Raw genomic sequence first — 17,209 nt, 5'->3', positions numbered from 1 at the left:
ATTGGCGTCTTTTTCAGCTTTCTGATCAATAAATTACGAATGCATGATCTCCATTGCACATACAAATTAGCCGTTCTCTCGAACAATACTTGTTGCTCCTTTATCAGCTGCACATACACAAGTCAGAATAGCTAGGCAATAAACGTTGGCTGTGACAGTGGCACATTTATCAACTGGTCCCATATCAATATAGGACTTCTGCGCGTAGATACTACTCCGCTTGCAAGTGCGCGTATGGATACCGGAATAAATATGCAATAACAAACAACATACGCACATCAAATTCGTGTTCTGGAATCATTGTGAAGCGAGACCTTGGTCAAATTGAGTCTGTCAAGTATTGCACAAATAATGATGATGCGCATACAGTTGTGTTTACTTCCGTTCGATGCCCCATGTAGCCTGATGAAATATTTATACTTATCGATGGTAAGAATTACGTTATTCATTATGTCTTTTCATGTGTATTCGATATATACGAGGTTCATAACTTATGCCAAAATTAAACACTGACATAAACGTTCAGTACGAGGCTTTAGAAGCATCGAGGCGATGACAATGGTAGCGATGCGTGATATTCGCTGCGGGATTAGTGCTAAAGACGAGCGTAATTACTTTCGTCATTTGACGTACCAAAACTAAAATACGAGTTTGAGTTAGGGCCTTAGAGCAGGGGTACGAAAATTTAAGCCGCTCGGGGGTTTTTAGCGTGAAGTTAAATCTAAGTACATGGGCCTCTAGCATTTGCTGTTTCAAAGAAAAAAAAATTGGCTGGGATCGAACCTTCTACCTTCGGGTCAGCAGGTGCGCGCCGTAACTATTATATGCAGACAAATGTGTACTGATGGAGCATTATAGTTTCTCAGAAGACACCTGAACCACACTGCACTGCGAGTGACCGAAGGTCAAGGGTGAACGACACGTCGACACGGTATAGAACAGAACCTGGACGTACTCGGGAGAAGTTTTCAGCGTTTGAGCTGGCAACTAGTGTTAACTAATTCGAGCATGTCTCGGAGTGCTGTCTTGGCCTTCGCACTGCAGTAAAAGACCCGCGGGAGTACTCCAAGATATCAGCGGGGCAGGCCATAGAATTTCTTACAATATTCGCTAGAGAGAACTCTGGCGCTGCGATCGTTCAACCACCATGGGAATGACAGGTGGTACGCGAGTTTACCTACTCTACGCGCTTGCGACCTTCGAATGCACTTGTGTTTTCGTTAATTCTGCGTTCGGTTTTGCTTAAGATGAATGAATAGACTACTGTGAGCTTCGCATTCGTATTTGAATCGGGGAGCCTGAAAAGGTCAAGGGGGTGAATTAAAACTGCTGCGATTTGCCGAACTTCGTCTTGCGACAAAGCGAACCCGGACACACAGAGCCAAACGCAGCCTAAATGACGGAGTTTAGGCAAATCCGTGCACTACCCATCGTTCCCATGCTGACTGAAGCGCTCTGCGTTACAGCTCCCCATCAACGCCAGAGTTCCCTCAAGTGGGAAACTTCATGAGGCAGGCATCGCTCGCAGTAGAACGAAAGGCTGTTTCACATGACGCGATTGCAGTGAAAAAAAAAATCGTTCCTTTCGCTCCAATCGCTCTGTTCGCAACCGTCGCTAATGGTGGTTTCGTTTCACATGGACCGCGAACGGTCCGCGATTTTCGCTCTGCGACTGGAGCGGCGAGTTCTTGCCTTCGCTCTTAGTGACAGACGCGAACGTAATATAAGAGTATGTGCATTTAGATATCATGAAGTTTCCGTGAACGGTAATGAAGGGCCCATTCGTTTCGTCATTTAAGAACACTTTCCAGTGTAAATTCATTTTAAAATGCACAGCATCGGCCATTACCTAAACAAACACGTTGACTGTTTCGACGGCTTGACCAAACCAGCCCTATTCCGACGGGTCTCGTTAAAAAATCGCTCCCGTCGCTGCAATCCCAGCGAAAATTTCCAACGTGTTGGAAGCTCGCCGCGGCCCGCTGTGGCGGGAGCGAACTGCACTTTTTTTTTTTGCTGCGAGCGAATTCGCAGCCTGAAAAACACTACTTTTTGTGTCACGTGAAACGGCCTTAAGGCGGCGGCGCGGCATGACGAAGCACTAGCGACAAGATCCTACATATGCTCTCCAAAGTGTCCAACCCTCCTCTCCCAAGTCTCCAAACCTTATCTATATCCTCTCCAGAACGACTACCGTGCGGGCTCCAGCCCTAAAACCCGGCCCGCGCCTCTTTTAGATGCGGAGCATCTAATACTCGAGGCTTGTAGTGCGGCGCCGTCCGCAAGCTTCCTCCTCCTTCTTCCACCATCTGTGCATCCCTTCCTCCTCTACACACCGCGCGCGCTTCACTCCTCCACCATCTGTGCACCCTTCCTCCTCTACACACCGCGTGCGCTTCTCCTCTTCACGAACATTGGCTAGCTGTATAATGTAGCGCGCATGCGCCGTCACGCTTCGAGAACATCGGCAGCTGACGCGCGCGCATGCGCCGTCGCGCTTCGAGAACATCGGCAGCTGACGCGCGCGCATGCGCCGTTGCGCTTCTCCCCCTTCTCGAACATTCGACAGCTGACAGTGCATGCGCCGTCGCGCTGTATATATACTCAAGGTCGGTGCTCGCTCGCTCAGTTGCCGCTCGTCGGTTGGTTTGTACGGCGCGTCGACGTCCAAGGTCGCGGTGAAATGAATTCCAACGAATCCACAACCACAATGATCGACGTCCCTTCGACCAGCGCCGCCCTTTCGCATACGTGTGTACGTGTTCACTCATTTAACACCCCCTCCTACAACCACGTTAACCAATTTAGCCATCGACCCAAGTAAGTCGCAATTTAACACCCCATTTCACAACCACGTTAACCAATTTAGCCATCGACCCAAGTAAGTCGCGCTTTAACACCCCGTTAACCAATTATATGCTCCGCATCCTCCTCAGTGTTCCCCCGAGGGAAGCTGCGGGCAATTTTTTTATATCAAGAATGCTATGTGACGCCACGGCCGGACTCGACTCCTTCTCCGTCAAGGCCGAAAGGCTGCCGCAGTGACGTCAGAGGGTGGGGGCCCAGTTACGCCACGAACGCGGCGGAAAGCCCGTGTTTCGTTCACGTTTGAGGAGAACCAACGCTCCCGCTCTCGCAGCTGCTGCGTCTTGATTGGGCCGAATAAAATATGTGGAAAAAAAAAAGTCTTACTGAGCACACTCAGTAGGGCAACTGGGCCCCCAACCTCTGACATCAATGCGGCGGCCTTTCGGCCTTGAAATTTAGTCGGCGTTCTGAGGACACGTGCGATGATCGTGGCGATCCGAGAGGCGGGAGAGGAGGATGCGCGGCGCGGCGGCTCGGTTAAAAGAATGGTGCTACTTTCCTAATAAAAATATCCAGGGACTTTACGACGCCGAACGTCGAGACTCTCTGCGCTGCTCGGCGGGCACCAGAGTGATAAGGAAGCATGCACAGACGTGTGTTCGGCTGAAATGCTGGGTCCGTTTCGAGTTTCAAAGAGCGCAGTTTTCTTTAAGCTTTTCTTTGCGCAGGATAGTGCTAGGTTGGCCTCATTCTAGCCCCTGTATTAGTGCGAACAAAAATTGTTTCACAAACCTGTACGCGCTCGATTCGCCCTCTCCTGCCTAGCTCCCACAAAACGTGCGCCGATTTGTACGGCGTGGTATGCAAACCACGACATGCAACTCCAGCGGCACCTGGCCGCAACTCGTCGCCAGGGCCAAGAGGGCAGTCGAAGCCGGCGGGTTCCTGCACTAGGGAACCCTCCAAACTTATGGTGATACCGGGCCTTGCTCGGAACACTGTTTCGAAATAAACGTTTATTTCTCTTTCTCTGATGGGCGGGTGAGTCTGTGACGAAACTAACGATCGCGTAACTTTACGCGAAAGCTAGTCATGGGATTAGAATGACGTGACATCACTTAAAAGGTAGTCACATAACTGCTACTAAAGAACCACGTAACACCACCTAATAAGTGATCACGTGACTAGAATCGCGCAACATCTAGTCACGTGACTATAATGCCGCATCACGTATAATAGTCACGTGGCATATGGGCACCAGAAAAGACGTAAAATCTATGGCCCCGTGAAAAAAGCTGTGACATAACGTAACAGGTAGTCACGTCACACATCTAGGCAAGTCTAGCCATACTTGGCCCTATTAGTGAAAGCCTAATTAGCGCATCTAGTAATAGCTTGGCATAGCTAGCAAAACTTGGGAAGGTCGAATACTAGCTCCGCTGATGGCAGCGGCTTTGCTCCACTATATGATGGAAGCTGCGCACTTAAATTTTTTTCTTGAAAACAATATTACAGCCATAGCTGGCTCGTTGTTGTGACTCGTATGAAAACTTAACAACGGGTCGGTTCTCAGGCTATCTGGCTCCTTCGTACTAAATTCAAAAGGTGCCAGGATGCCTCCTATCTCCCTCTGCATAGAAATCTGTAATGCTTACAATCATAGATATCACTGTGGTTATCACGAGCAATTCACTCTTGGCTGCAACGCTGGGGCTTCTGACGACTTCTGTTGTGAGTTTAAGAGTGCGCACACTGCACGCGCGTCCCTCTCTATACTCTGCGACAACTTTTCTTGGCACTGAAGGGAAAGCTACGGGGGTGGAGCTTCTGCACATGTAGCACTACGCGAAGTAGTCCGATGTGGCGCGCGTCTCGCAACGCTATGGAAAGTGAAGGGGGAGCACCAACAGCGTTTCATGTAGACGCAGACGCCGCTCGGCGTTTGAGGTACACGTAAAAAGGCGGCACTTTCTCGCGCGCTCAGAAACGGGAAGTAACAACTAGTGTTTTAAAGGAAATTCGAAAATCGCACTGGAGGAGGAGGTGAAAAACTTTATTTATCCCAAGAGGGACTGGTGCGGTGCCGGAGTGTCAGAGGAGCCTACCCAGCGTAGGTCTCCGCTTCCCTCTTGGCCCAAAAATCTCGCTGGTGTGAGCTGCGTCCTGTTTCAAATAGTTCCACGAAGAAAAGTAACAGAGGAATTTCCATATTTCACGTTGAAAGTACGGGAGCTTCTGTGGAACTACTTTCACTGGCGGTATAGGATGTGAGCGATTTCGCTCTGTAGCCTTCGCTCCGATGCCAAGAAAAGTTATTGCCGAGTATAGTAACTGTGGAAGCGCCGAGCGATCATAGGCAGCGTTTAAAACGCGCAAGTTCTAGGCGTCACGTATTTTCTCCACGACATCACCCGGGCGCATTCACCATGGAAGTAACACTTTTACCTCTGTCAAAGCGTTCCGCTGCGCACTCGGTCGAGGCGAGCGAACGCGCAAGCTCACCGATAGAAATAGGCCACGCGTGCGCTGCACACACTCTCGGATTTGCGATGCGGTCGTCAGAAGGTGCAGCGATGCAGTGATGGCACGCGCTCCCCAGTTTCTCAAACTTTTGCACGCGACTATAAAATTTCGTTTAGGACCGACCGATGATTTGATTGATATGTGGGGTTTAACGTCCCAAAACCACTATATGATTATGAGAGACGCCGTAGTGGAGGGCGCCGGAAATTTTGACCACCTGGGGTTCTTTAACGTGCACCCAAACCTGAGCACACGGGCCTACAACATTTCCGCCTCCATCGGAAATGCAGCCACCGCAGCCGGGATTCGAACCCGCGCCCTACGGGTCAGCAGCCGAGTACTTTAGCCAGTAGACCACCGCGGCGGGGCTTTAGGACCGACCGAAACTGGTAAATAAATACTCTACGCACACATTCAACTCGCTTGGCGCCAATATTGCATACTTTGTGGCTTCTACATTCACCCCGTTCTCTCACAGCGCGCAAAATGTCAGTCACATAGAAATGAGCAACCCTTACCTGTTTCTGGAATCACCTTCGCCTTCCCACAACCAAACTTTCAGTGTGCTCAATGTTGGGGTCACTAATACGCTGCAGCACCTCCAACACTTTCAGAAAAGGCGAATCGCGAGGAAGCCGTCGAAGCTGTGAGGACGCTGCAAGTCATGGAGCTCCTATGTACTCCGAAGACCAACGCACTCGGCGCCCGAATAGTGGAAAATTAGAATCCGACGCCTCTCATCCCGCTTGGACTAACTCGCAGCTCTAGCCTCGCACAAAACCCGAGACGGCATATAATGCGTCACGTATGTCAGACCTCACGTGCACGAGGTCAAATGCGGAGCGAGATACGCAGTTGTGGACGCAGCGCAAGAGATGTCATCACCACGTGCGCTTCAAGTGAAAGCCATTTAGCGCTGCCCTCTAGTTGCAGCGTCATCCAGCTAAGAAAGCTATGCAACGTTGCGATGAAAAAAAAAAAGAACGATTGCTAACAATTTCGTTGCCATGGTAACTGGCCATGGTCGCTCGCTTATCGGGCAAGCTGCCGGTACTCACTCGAGGGCGGCACCAGCATTTTTTTTTTTTTACTGGCGCAGGGACACTGGGAACGTATGCGTTGTGTTTTGACTATGCTTGCTCTTGGGAGAGCGAGGGGGAGGGTGGCTGGCAGAAATGGGGGCTGGGACGCTTAGGCCTCCCCGTTCCCCCCGCCGACGCGGGCCCTGCTGGTGCTACGAATCATCTTGCATTGCGAAAGGCGTGTGTGTTGTCCTAATACGTTTAATAGCATGCGCTCGGAAGGAACACAAACGGCACGCGTATTTGTGACTCTAAAACCGTTATAGTACACCGATTTCACATGAAATCGCGCGTTGACGACAAGGCTTGGCGAAGAAGCGCTGTTGCGTCTCTCATAATCTTATGGTGGTTTTAGGACGTTAAACCCTCTCTCCCCTTCCCCCCAAAGAAAGAAATAGAAGCGCTGTGAACGTCCATGCATTCGCCAGAAACACGCACGCACGCTGTTCCAGCTGTAAAAAAATAGCAAAAAATATTGTACGTTATTGCGGGTGTGCGCTGCGAAAGTATAGTATACGAGCCAACGCAATATAGATGAAACACAGGTTTACGTCCCGCCAATTTCTTTGTCTCGTTCACCATGTTTTTTAGTGCTAATGAGATGCTTCCTAAGTTAGTGTGAAGTTCGCGATTCCTACGAATTTCAACTTAGAGGTCTAAATAAACCAGAGCAGTTCACATTTCCTATGCAACATTACTACTGCCTCTCACGTGGCAGAATAACATTTCGAATACGTGGCGGATTAGCTCGATCATCTGAGCTACTGGGCGAAACGCACCGTCATCATGACAGTTATCGTCGTTGCCATGCCAGTCTCTTCACCATCGTCTCATTGCACCTTAGTGCCGAGTGCACAGCGGTGGAATCGAATATATAAAGTATCGACAGGTGTGATACTTTGCGCCAGCTCAAGACGAATAAATTGACAGTTACCCACAGAATGCTTCGCGTAAGAAATTGATTACCACGTCGCTCGTATCTGCACATTTATTTGTACTCTTCTCGTCTTGAAAAGGGAATTCTTCAGACGATCAGTCTTCGGCGCTTCAGACAAGGCTGCCCACGCACAGACATATTGTGAATGGATATAACATGGATGATTGCTTCTCTCGCTGTCTGACACTGTTCATTGGTTTAGTATGCACTGCTAGTACAATATGAGCCAAACAATGTATATATCACAATCGGAACTCGATTCGGAGTCGTTCGCTCAACAGGGACGCCACGTGTCCCAAGATGAACTGCAGGAATGCGAAATGATACAGCTGCTGCTGTGCGGTCCGCAGTTGGGATGGCGAAACAAAAGGTAAACGTGAGTGCACTGTGATCCATTTGCACAACAAGATGTGGAATGGTAGCAGAAGGAAATGTGAAGTGAACGTATTCAAACACGGTGAACTGCTCATTGAAGAATGGAGTGAATGTGCATGGACCGCTGCTGCAATAGGACCAACCGTAGCAATGGCGCTTCGCGACACCCACCTTTGCACAAAGATGAAAAAATAAAAAAAAAACATTTGCCGGCGCAGCATTGCCAGAGTGGATAGAAGTTACTTCCACCATAGAATCTCAGCTGGACGGATTAGCACGTGTTCGTGTTCACTGCAGTGATCATGATCAAGAAAACAAACCTTTGTTTTTTCCCAGACAGACGGACGGACGGACAGGGAGACAGACAGACAGACGGGCGGGCGGGCGGACAGACAGACGGACGGACGGACGGACGGACAGAGAGACAGACAGACGGGCGGGCGGACAGACAGACAGACAGACGGACAGAGAGACAGACAGACGGGCGGGCGGACAGACAGACAGACGGGCGGGCGGACAGACAGACAGACAGACAGACGGGCGGGCGGACAGACAGACAGACAGACAGACAGACAGACAGACAGACAGACAGACAGACAGACGGGCGGGCGGGTGGACGGACATACAGACAGACAGACAGGCTGGCGGGCGGACAGACAGACAGGCTGGCGGGCGGACAGACAGACAGGCTGGCGGGCGGACAGACAGACACCATTGTTGACACCATGGTTGTAAAAGCTAACCGTACGATGATGGACTTATGAGTCGACTCACTCAATCTCAGAATGATCCGTGGGTACAAGTCTGAGTGACTTCGTGTAACTAATATTTTGGGGAGCTTGGGGAGGAAGACGAAGTGATTCGTTTACGGAACACATCTTGCTCGTCTTTGTGCTTTTCTGGTTTTTTCGCCGCAGTTGTGGGGTCTATCGCCCCATATATCGTGGTGATGGATGTTCAACCTCACGGGGCACCATCCGAGTCCGGTTCGACCGCTGGGACTGCTTCGAGGAAGCGAGGAAACGCGTCCAGTGAGAGTGAGGACACTGAGCTATACTCCGCATCAAGCGACGAGTCCTCGGACGACGGCTTCCAACCCGTCCTGTACCGCAAGGCTAAACGACGGATCGTCAATGCATCTTCGGCATCAAGCACGACTACCGTGAAAACTGCCCCTCAGCGATGGCCTCACTCTATCCTGTTTGTGCCACTGAAGGCTCCCGACAGTCTACGCGGGCTGAACAGGCAAGCGCTCTCTGTGTATCTCGAGAATATTACGCCAAATCAGATCAAAGAAATACGTCTAAACGCAAGAAAGAACATCTTGGCAATCGATGTGCTGAACCCACGTGCGCTAAACGCGCTTCAGAAAGTAACGCAACTGGGTAACATCAATGTCAAGTCTATTTATTTATTTATTTATTTATTTATTTATTTATTTATTTATTTATTTATTCATAATACCCCTAAAGGCCCTCGTGAGAGGGTATTACATAGGGGGGTTACATGAGCAAAATAACAAACAATAAATGTCAAAAACGAAAAAAAGGTCAAAAAATTCAAATTAAATACAGACTAAGGTTGAGATATATGTTATAACAAGTAATTGGTAAAGACAGCAAAAATAGAGAAAAGAATAGGCAACAAATCATTAGAATACAGATAAGTACACAGTGAACAACCTATGAAAATGTAAGAAAAAATAATCAATACACTTGATTAAAAAAAAGAAAACAAATAAAGCGTACACTCAAAAACGAATAAAAAATATACACTCACTCATCACACCTCAAATAAGCTGAATCAAGGTAAAAATACTACACGTGTGCTCTGCACGTAATAGAAAAGAGGGAAAAACAAGTAAAAGAGCAAAAGTTAGACGGTGTCAGTATTTTGAATTAGTTCTTGAAATTTCGTGGCGTTTTTTCTAAGGCAATGTGTGATGGTAGATTATTCCAATCGATTGTGGTACGCGGAATGAATTACTTAAAAAAAGCAGATGACTTACAGTTTAAGCGTTTAACTTTGTAGGGGTGATCGCGGCGAGGAAAAATAACGGCAGGTGGCTCGAAGAAATCGCTGTGAAGTGACACGTGGTGATAAAGTTTATGGAAAAGTGATAGGCGTGCAAGTTTGCGACGATGGAATAGTTCGGGTAGCTCGGCTCGGCGTTTTAGTGCTGTGACGCTGGAATGACGTGAATAATCTGAAAATATGAAGCGAGCGGCACGATTTTGCAGTGATTCCATGTCGTTTATGATGTAAGCATGTTCGGGATCCCAAATGGCTGATGCATATTCTAATTTTGGACGTATTAGTGTAGTAAATGCAAGTTTGCGTATGTTAGGAGGAGCCTGTTTAAAATTACGCTTGAGAAATCTGAAAGACCGGTTAGCAGCCGCCAGGGTGAGTTTTATATGGTAGTGCCATGTCAGATCAGGTTGCAAATGAATTCCAAGATATTTATAAGTGGAGACGAGGTCAACAGTAGTATTATTCAACACGTAGGAGGTAGGAATCCGGGTTACGTGTTTACTGAAAGAGGTAGACTTCATTTTAGAGCAGTTTAGGGTCATTAGCCAAGATGAGCACCATGCATTAATGGCATTTAGATCAGTTTGCAAAGCTTTCCGGTCATTGTCAGAGGAAATTATTCGGTAAATCACACAGTCGTCAGCAAAAATTCTAATTCGGGATGAGACACAGGATGGCAAGTCATTAATGTAGATTAGAAACAGTAGAGGACCAAGTACGCTACCCTGTGGGACTCCAGAAGTTACTGGTCTGAAGGAAGAGTTACAATTGTTAGCGGACGTGAACTGTGTTCTAGAAGAAAGGAAATCTTTTACCCATGCCAAAATGTTAGGGTGAAAGTTAAGCCTAGACAGTTTGGTTAGAAGCCGGTGATGAGGGACACGGTCAAAAGCTTTAGAAAAGTCGAGGAAAATAGCATCAACCTGGGATCCACCGTCGAGAGCTGAATGTATGTCATGAATGAAGCCGGCGAGCTGCGTCAGAAGCCGCATTCATCATAATACCAGCTGATAGCACCACTTCAACAGGAGTCATTTATGACATCGCCACTGAAATTACAAACTCGGATCTTTCAGTGCTAATAAAACCGGCAAATGAAGATAACGCCATTGTGAATGTCAGCCGCCTTGGTAACACACATCGTGTGAGAATTACGTTCCAAGGGGACTGTCTCCCCTCCCATGTGAAGGTTGGCCACTTTCGTCACCAGGTCCGACCATTTATTCCAAAACCTATGCGATGTCATAAGTGCCAGAAGATCAGCCATGTGCAGGGAGCGTGCAGGAACACCGAAGTGTGCCCCCGATGCTCAGAACCACACACCGAGGACAAATGCAGCGCAACCATACTAAAGTGCCCTAATTGTCAAGGTGCCCACAGTGCATCTTCCAAAGACTGTCCACGCATAAAGAAGGAGTTTACTATTCTTAGACAAATGATGCGAGGCAGCTCTACCCACAAAGAGGCCGCGGAAAAAGTCCGGCGAAGACGACGACGTCACCGTCGAGGATCTTCGCGAAGAACGCAGTCAACTACAAGAAGTAAGCCAACGCATCTGGGAACGGCACCCACTGCAGGGTACACCACGGAGAACGCAGACGATGGAAGACAGAAAACAAGTAGATCTCTCTCTACTGAAGAGTGGCCGCCACTTACGCGCGCGCAACTTGAGGACGAACCACATCAGAAGCCGCATTCATCAGAGCAAGCTGCGACAACAGAGGAGCAGCGGAACTTGGATAAGCAAGTGATTGCTCTTCTGCGACCCATAATTAATGCCATTCGCACGGTGTTAAACAACATGCGCACAACGTCAGCCAAAAGTGCACTTCAAGTACTGGACGCTCTGAGTCCAGTACTGGCGGCTCTTGAGTAGATAATGGCCCACCAGCCACTGTCTTTCAGGGAAGAGGTCAAAAAAGCAACAATTTTTCAGTGGAATGCACGGGGACTGAAATCACGCATTGCAGATTTCCGTCGGTTTGTTTCCACCAATATGTTTCCCATCATCGTCATCTGCGAGCCAAATTTATCGAGCGCTATTAGACTCTCCGGATACGAATCATTTATGTCGGCTTGTTATAGTGGAAACAGCAAGGTCCTGCTGTTTATTCGACGTGACCTGACCTACATTATTCGGCCTGTACCACCTGACAACGATAACCAATATATATGCTTAACAGTGAAGAAAAGGGGTCTTACTGTCACTGTGGTCGGTGCATACCTGTCGCCATCAAGTAGATTTGACCACAGAAGACTAGGACACATCCTATCATCCACTCCTGGCCCATGGGTGATTATCGGAGACTTCAACGCCCACCATACACTATGGGGGAGCCCGAAGATCAGCGCAAAGGGTAGAAGTCTGATAACGTTTGCTTCAGACAACGAGCTGTGCTTGTTAAATGATGGCAGCCCACCATTTTTACGTGGCCCTGGATACAGCAGTTGCCTTGACTTGGCTTTTGTTTCTCGAGGTCTCGTCAGATGTGCCGGATGGTTTGCGGACATAGAAACACATGGGAGCGACCACATTCCCACATATGTCAAGATCAGAGGATTATCACCTTGCAAGGAACGCGAAACTATCCAAAGAGTGGACTGGACCAAGTTTGAATCTCTCATGGAAGAACGCTGTCAAGAGAACACCTCATTTGACTTAGAAGAGGTGATCAAGTCCACAGTGCAAGACACAGTGTGCACCCTCACATGCTCTTCGAGAGTAACCGAATTTGATGTGGAATTAGAATGACTTCGGGCTCTCCGACGGCGTGCAGAACGAAGGTACCGACGCACGAAAGCAATCGACGATTTACGAATCGCTAGACGTCTTCAGAAGAAAATACAACGCCGCATAGACAAGCTAGAGTCACAACGTTGGGCAGCCTTCTGCGCTTCGTTAGATCCTCGCAAGCCTTTATCACACTTGTGGAGGACCATAAGAGGGCTTCGGACATCTCCCATTCAGCGGTCTCCATTCAAGGCTCTAGCCCTCTTTCAACAGAGATCGGAGGTCGATGTGGCAGAAGAGTTCTGTGCCAACTTATCTGGTCAATTCAGAGATCCCAACATCTCCACGCTCTCACGTGGTGGCACGACATCACACGATCACCACATGGACCAATTTTTTTCTATTCATGAGCTTAAAGCAGCACTGGCTTTGTGTAGACGGACATCAGCACCCGGGCCTGATGGAATATCATACAGGGCACTGTGTCACCTTGGTGAGTGTGCGAGGAGCGCCCTCCTCGAGATATACAACGATTCGTGGCGAGAGGGCACCCTCCCAGTTAACTGGAAGACCAGCCGTTTGGTTCCATTACTGAATCCTGGCAAGTCATCATTGGTGCTCACATCATACCGCCCGATTGCACTGGCTAGTTGGTTGGGCAAAGTGATGGAGAGGATGGTACTTGGACGGCTAGAATAGTTCCTGGAGCATCACAACATCTACCCGGACGCTATGACGGAATTTCGCCGTGGCCGGTCATCAATTGATAGCGTCATAGACCTGGTCAGCTACGTGCAACACGAAAAAGGCCGTAAGCGTCTCTGCGCTTCTTTATTTCTTGATGTTAAAGGGGCGTGCGATAACGTCACATATGAAGCTGTCCTCACCGCTCTCAAGGAGGTAGGAGTGGGTGGTCGGATGTTTCAGTGGCTACGCAGCTATCTCTCTGAGCGATTCTTTTTCGTGAGAACCGAGGATGGTGACACTTCGCTACACTACAGCCACCGTGGTGTTCCCCAGGGTGGCATACTTAGCCCTGCACTATTCAACCTGACGTTAATAGCTCTCAATGAGCATCTGCCAAGTACTGTCAGATTGTCAATGTACGCGGACGACATCTGCGTTTGGACGTCTGCAGTAACACGTCTACAGCTGCGAGCGCGAATTCAGAGAGCTGCCACTCAAGTTGCTATTTACCTCCGTCAACGAGGTCTGAAAATTTCCTCTGAGAAATGTGCTCTAGTGGCATTTACGCGCAAACCAATGCATAACTACAGCGTTCTGATAAACAGCGAAAGAATACGTCACCTCCAATCATACAAGTTCCTAGGTGTTATAATTGACAGAGACCTCTCATGGAGCTCAGATGTATCATACATGAAAAGGCGATTGACAGGCATCTGTCATTTGTTCAAGTTCTTCGCTGGAAAGAACTGGGGAATGTCCACAACTGCTATGTTGCGACTATACAGGATTCTTTTCCTTGAATTCCTTCGGTACAGCCTACCTGTGTTAACCAACGCAAGTAAAACAAGCATACGAATGCTTCAAAGTGTCCAGGCTCAAGCACTCCGGATATGTTTAGGCTTGCCCCAAAGTGCGTCAACAGCGGCAACTATCGCCATCACAAGGGACAACCTCATCAAGACCCACATTAATGTGGAAGTGCTGAGGACACATATACGACACCTTGCTCGAACCCCTCGACATCACCTAGCCTCTCTACCAGTGGTCCGACCATGCACATCTTACTGCGAAACAGTGACCGCACATGGTGAGTCGATCCCAACTTCGTTCTCTCCTGCCGCTAGACCTGTGACTCCGCCATGGTGCCTCGCTCAACCAATGATTAATATTAACATACCTGGCGTCGAGAAAAAGACCAATTTGTCGTCACCGGCTCTTAAACAGCTCACACTACTTCTCTTGTATGAGAAATATCAAGACTCCACACATATCTACACTGACGGATCGGTTCAGCCGGACAGCTCTACAGGAGCAGTAGTGATACCAAGGTTGGCCACGACAATTAAATTCAAGACATCTCACGCAACAACATCAACGGCAGCAGAATTGGCAGCACTTCGTGCCGCGTTGCAATTTGTAGTTGATCAACCTACACGCAGGTGGACTATTTTCTGCGACTCGAAGGCGGCACTGCAGTCTCTACTATCAGCCTTACGCCGTGGACCACACGAGCAGCTGGTACTAGAGATAGCAGAGGTTATACACCACCTGACTGAGAAAGGGCACCAAATTACATTTCAGTGGTTGCCCAGTCACTGTGGAATCATCGGCAATGAACGGGCCGATCAAGCTGTCCGCTCAGCCCACACAGAAGATCATACACTGCGACTACCACTTTCTAGGACAGATGCTGCACGAAAGCTCCGCAGACTTGCTCGCCAGCAAACCACATCGCAATGAAATCAGCCACACTTCAAGCATGCCCGACTACTCGCTTGACCCTACGCTAAGTCTTCAAGTCCCGTCGAGGCTTCGCCGAGCAGGCCAGACCCTGTTATGTAGGCTATGGTTGGGCGTTGCGTTTACCAACGCCTACGCTTTCCGCATTGGGATGGCCGATACCGCAGCCTGTGGCCACTGTGGCAAAGAGGAAACCATTCAACATATTCTTTGTGAGCGTCTAGCGTATAGTAAACAACGACTATGCTTTCGCAAGGAACTCAACAAATTAGATGATCAACCTCTGTCGGAGCAGGGAATTCTGCAGTATCGTCAGGATGCGACTTCACAGAAGAGGGCCCTGAAAGCGCTACTAAACTTTTTGTGATCGAGCGGCCTTACTGAATGGTTGTAGCTAGGACGCCCTTCCTGTGTGTGTTTTGGTTTTTTTTGTATGAGTGCGCGTGCGTTTTTTTTCTTTATCTAACACCTCTTTCTTGCCCCTACTTCCCCGCCCCCAGCGCTGGGTAGCAAACCAGATGCCAATATCTGGTTAACCTCCCGGCCTTTCCTTTCTCACTCTCTTTCTCTCTCTCTCTCTTGGGGAGCTTGAGACTGAGCCCTGCTTAGAAACAGTGAGTCCGAGACCGGCTGATTCCAGCTGAGGAAAATTTTGACGAGTCTGACCTTAAGTGAGCCCGGAGTGTAAGATCTATTGCCTGAGTAAGTCTGAGTGAGCTCGATTTTTTTTTCTGACATATAGCCGGTAACTCAACCAACGCCAAAATTAACGGACTCCGAGCACGAGTAGCATCCGCGAGAGCTATAGGGAAATGCCAGAGCCACTAGATCTCACTCGAGAAGATGACCCACCATAGCAGGGTCGCATCAGCCGTCAGGCTGTAGTCATGAAATTCAGTTCCACAAGGCCTGGGACAAAAACGGAAGTAAGAGCACGGGAAAGGGGAGGGAGGGAGTACAAGTTGCCGAGGAACGGTTATCATCCAGAACAAAAAAAAAAAAACTTTTCGATATTTCATACACGGATCATCTCTGAAGGAGATTTGGCGCGCAGGATTTCCAACAAGATGTCGATACAGATCGCCGAAATGGCCAATACTTGGGTGCCGACTCTGAGACATAGTTCATGCTTCACGATTGCACTTCAGCATATGGTGACTACATAAGATGCAACACATAGTGAGCGTAGATGCAATGCTTTAGACAAGTCATGCCCGTGTAGCTCACGAACATACTTATTTAGGATTGAAAATGACAAGGGAGAAAGACAGACGTGTGCGGGACGCGCGTTTGAGACCCCTGCACAATTCCAGTCGTTCCTTTTCGCAACACTTTAATTATTAGAAAGCATGATGTGTAATCACTCTCAAACCAGTCGCAAGTGTCCAATAGAGCAAATAACTGTCCGTTTCGGAGTTTGACTTGCACTACTTGAACAAAAATGGTTGAAACTATAAACAAATGGCACAGTTCTGAATTTATTCGTGCCAAATTTTGGCTGACAGTGCATTGATGTGAGCTTTTCTAAAATGGAAAAGTTTAGTCAAGAGCAAGTTTGGTTAATCACTGGGAACGTATACGCTGGCCGCAGTTCTTGGAATAATTCAGATTTCAAGGGCGTTCCAGCCTTGTCCCGTCTACTCTGGAAAATCGAAATGAGAACGTCCTTCTTGTGTTGCCAATGGCAAGCTGCTAAAGATATCGTTTTCGGCGGCACGACTTGCTTGGCTAAGCGCTCGACAGGCGTAAGGCGTCCCGTGATGAGCCATGGTGTTGTATTTCACACAACGTACGCGAGAACTTGGAAACTTTTCTCGGAAACTTATCAGGCGTAAATGGAGGCTGTAACTTTCGCCGTAGTTATTGAGCTGCGATGAAAAAAAAAATGAAGTGTATCGTGTTCTAGGTAAACGCTTCCTTAAGTACACTGCCCATCGGAGCCCGGCATATAAATATGCCATAGATGGATGTCGCAACAACCCGGAAGACCCAATTTGTTTCAGCGAAGACGAAAATAGAATAAAAAATTGTGGTTTTGCTATACAGACCCTTACTCGGAAAGTATGATGGAGCTGTCGGTCGACCACGTCAAATGCTCGCTGTTCGTTGTTCTCATTACTATTTTTTTTTCTGCCACAACTAACGTCTTCAGGCGCACCGTAGTTTCTGATCGTTACGAAGAACACTTCAGCGCATAACAGATTACGATAGTCTATAACTGAAGTTCTGGGAATAACAAAAAAAAAAACGGCGCATCGTATAGCAGCCCCTCTCTGCTTTAAGGTGTGAAAG

At 48.4% G+C, this 17,209-nt stretch overlaps 1 protein-coding gene across 1 annotated transcript in view; it reads right to left on the bottom strand.

The window, feature by feature from the left end:
* The window catches only part of GatB (glutamyl-tRNA(Gln) amidotransferase subunit B, mitochondrial), a 453,352-nt gene extending 447,380 nt beyond the window's left edge, over positions 1–5,972 (bottom strand). The window contains exon 1 of the mRNA XM_075880873.1: positions 5,850–5,972. The gene's annotated coding sequence lies outside the window, so the exon portion shown is untranslated. The remainder of the gene's footprint in view (positions 1–5,849) is intronic.
* Between the last annotated feature and the right edge of the window lie 11,237 nt (positions 5,973–17,209).

Source organism: Rhipicephalus microplus, chromosome 2, assembly GCF_043290135.1.
Source record: "Rhipicephalus microplus isolate Deutch F79 chromosome 2, USDA_Rmic, whole genome shotgun sequence".
NCBI lineage: Eukaryota > Metazoa > Arthropoda > Arachnida > Ixodida > Ixodidae > Rhipicephalus > Rhipicephalus microplus.
This window is presented reverse-complemented; position numbering and strand designations above follow the sequence as displayed.